This window comes from Mirounga leonina, unplaced genomic scaffold (genome assembly GCF_011800145.1).
Source record: "Mirounga leonina isolate KUSES-001 unplaced genomic scaffold, KU_Mleo_1.0 Mir_53, whole genome shotgun sequence".
NCBI classification, from domain to species: Eukaryota; Metazoa; Chordata; class Mammalia; order Carnivora; family Phocidae; genus Mirounga; species Mirounga leonina.
Genome location: NW_023270807.1, coordinates 36,819,293 through 36,822,191, shown reverse-complemented (window position 1 = coordinate 36,822,191; position 2,899 = coordinate 36,819,293). Strand labels below are relative to the sequence as shown.

The window sequence follows — 2,899 nt, the reverse complement described above, 5'->3', positions numbered from 1 at the left end:
CCTGGGTATTTACCCCAGACACAGATGTAGTGAAAAGAAGGGCCATAGGCACCCCAATGTTCATAGCAGCAATGTCCGCAATAGCCAAACTGTGGAAAGAGCCAAGATGCCCTTCAACAGACAAATGGATAAAGAAGATGTGGTCCATATATACAATGGAATAACTCAGCTATCAGAAAGGGTGAATACCCAACTTTTACATCAACATGGATGGGACTGGAGGAGATTATGCTAAGTGAAATAAGTCAAGCAGAGAAAGTCAATTACCATATGGTTTCACTTATTTGTGGAATATATGGAGGACGTTAGGAGAAGGAAGGGGAAAATGAAGAGGGGGAAATCAGAGGGAAAGAAAAACCATGAGAGACTATGGACTCTGAGAAACAACCTGAGGGTTTAGAGGGGAGGGGGTTAGCCCGGTGATGGGTATTCAGGAGGGCATGTACTGCATGGAACACTGGGTGCTATACGAAAACAATGCATCATGGATCACTACATCAAAAACTAATGATGTATTGTATGGTGACTAACATAACAAAATAAAATTTTTTAAAAAACAGAAAAAATAAAAAATAAAAAGAAACTGATGGTCTGGGGAATGTCCAAATGGTCAAGTTGCCTTGGAAAGTTAACATAGCTCATAACAAAAACATAAATGTATACTGTTGTGATGTTAACTATTTCTCATGATCCTTCTGAATAGGTGTCAAAAATAATCTGTTAGGGAAATCAGTGCCTGCATGTACCAGGCTCAGTTAATCTTCTCTATCAAAGAAACCACATTGACACATGTATAATTGGAGCTACTACCTAGCTATTTGTATTAAGCTACTGTCATCCATAATAACCTATTCAAATTTTTTAGGGACTAAGACTGCTGAATTATATGGGGATCTGGTGAGGACTACCACATCTGTCACCTTTTTTTTTGGGGGGGAGCCTGTTTTTGTTTTTACTGGAGGCTCAGGTGGCACATGAAAGTTCATAAAATGGCTTCAGAGGTAGGGGCTAGAGGAGAGGCCAAAAATAAGCTGGGGTGGGAAAGAAAAACAACCAGGAGGAGGTGAGAGCAGGCTGGTTCCTTCTCAGCCTGATTCAGGGGAGGGAGGTGGTGCCTCTGAACAAGAGGATGGATCCCTTCCTTCAGTCCTTGGTAGGGGACAGAGAAAAAGCAAACAGCTGTTGCTTAGGCCCTCCTGAGCCTCAAGGAAAAGGGGAAAGACGGTGTTTTGATGTCATGAGTCATGGGAAGGGGGGAGGGGGTGCTGGGTGGGGTACAGGGCAGCTGGAAAAACTGGCAGACAACCAGATGGTAGCTCTGGGGGTCCTTCGTGTTGGAGTCACTCCAGTATGTGGTGGGGGTCCCCACTGTTGATGGGGGCCGAGGTCTCCGGGGCTGTGGGCTGCCTGGGTCCGGGGGGCTGCTGCCGCCGCCGCTGGAAAGAGGGGCGCTTTCGTGGGCGCTGAGGCTCAGGCCGGGACCCATCAGTGAGGCCTTGGCTGGCCTTGGTCTCGCCCTCCGCACCTTCTGTGGTAGGCGGCGGGGGTGGCCTGGGGCGGAAAGGCCTTCGGTACCGAGGCCGGAATCTGGGAGGGGGGACACGCTCATCTGCCTGTTGGTCCCCCTCCAATGGGGCTGCCTCTTGGGGGTCTCTATAGGCCGATGCGGGTTGGGGAGCCGAGGGCCTCGCACAAAGCGCCGCGGGTAGCAGAAGGGAGGTGGGCGCCGCCGCCTGGGCCTCTGCCCAGGGTCCTCGGCCCGCTCCCCTTCGCTGCCCGGTTCAGTCCCGCCTGATGGAGCCTCTGCCACCATGGGCGGCGGCGCGGCTGGACGAGGCGGCGGGATGAACCTGCGGAACCTGCGTGGGTTGGGGGCATAGCGGCTGCCCTTCACCCGCACGCCCCCCGGCCCAGTTACGTGAGCGGCTCCTGCACCCTTCTTTGCCTCCACGACATCGACCTCCGCTGTCTCCCCGACTCCGACGCTGCGCACGCACTTCCTGGGCTTGTTTCTTTTAATGGCCGTCTGGTAAACAAAGACATCCTCCTTGGCGTCATTCCTGTTGATGCATCCGTAACCGTTCCGGCCGTTGAACCATTTGACGGTGCCCAGGACTCGGATTGCCAGCACCGGCTGGTCCACCTGATTCCGGGCCGGGGGCGCGGGGGTCCCTGACGCTGCCGGGGGTGCGGCGACCCGGCGCCTAGGGGGTCCCGGCAGCGGGGCCCGAGGCGGCTCCGACCCCGCCGCCTGCTTTCTGTGGCTCCCCCGCGGACACCGGTACCACCACCGCTACCATCCCTGCCGCCGCCACCTCCTCGGCCGCCGCCGCCGCCCCGGCCCCTCCCCCCGGCTCGCGAACCCGCCGCCCCGCTCGGTCCTCGCGCCTGCGCCTCGCCCCCATCTGTCACCTTCAAATATTTGAGGATGATACTAAGTAATCCCTTCCTTAAAAATGTGTTACTGTTTTTTATCTACTCTTATTTTCTGGGGAAGTAGATCGTTTGAGAGGCTCTTGCCATCACCTTACCTGGTCCCTCCAGGTGACTAGACTCCCATTCAATCAATGGATTCTGGATCTGACACCTGACTCAGATCTGGAAACTGGGAAAGGGATGGCAACATTTTACCGGTGTGGTCTCATTCAGTCTCCTGATCATTCATCCTTGATTTCTTTTGATTGTAGAAATTAAGCAATACCCTCGTTAGCTTCTCATGTAAGTTATCTCTGGAAATCCTGTGTTATATTCACTATCTCCCTAGATCTCTACAGGTCAGGCCTTTCTCTGCATGCCACTTTCACCTTGCCATTCACTGTGTTAAACGTGCCCATCTTGCTTTGACAGTAAAGTGCCACTACCAGGCCCCTTTTATCTTCAGATATGCTCATGCTTATCA

General features: G+C 53.3%; 1 pseudogene; it reads right to left on the bottom strand.

Annotated features, from left to right (window-relative positions):
- Positions 1 to 1,247: 1,247 nt before the first annotated feature.
- LOC118001027 lies at positions 1,248 to 2,405 on the bottom strand (annotated as a pseudogene).
- Positions 2,406 to 2,899: the final 494 nt, after the last annotated feature.